The sequence below is a fragment of the Penaeus monodon genome, chromosome 32 (assembly GCF_015228065.2).
Source record: "Penaeus monodon isolate SGIC_2016 chromosome 32, NSTDA_Pmon_1, whole genome shotgun sequence".
Lineage (NCBI taxonomy): Eukaryota > Metazoa > Arthropoda > Malacostraca > Decapoda > Penaeidae > Penaeus > Penaeus monodon.
In genome coordinates this window covers 35452355-35452568 of record NC_051417.1, presented here as the reverse complement: position 1 = coordinate 35452568, position 214 = coordinate 35452355, and positions in this window count along the sequence as shown.

Genomic DNA, 214 nt, shown 5'->3' with positions numbered 1-214 from the left:
CTTCGGGGCAAGTGAAGTCTCTTCTATGAGATTATGTAAGGTTCTTGTCTTATGTTTCACTTATTTTTAGATCGTTTTTATTTATGCACATTATTAAAGGCAGGACCAGAAGCTAAAGCTAACCAGGTGGATTAAAGGATGTCCAAAATGCCATAATAACTGGAAAGAACTGGTTTGACCAGGTGAGGAGCCCCAGTGAATAAAAAATATAATA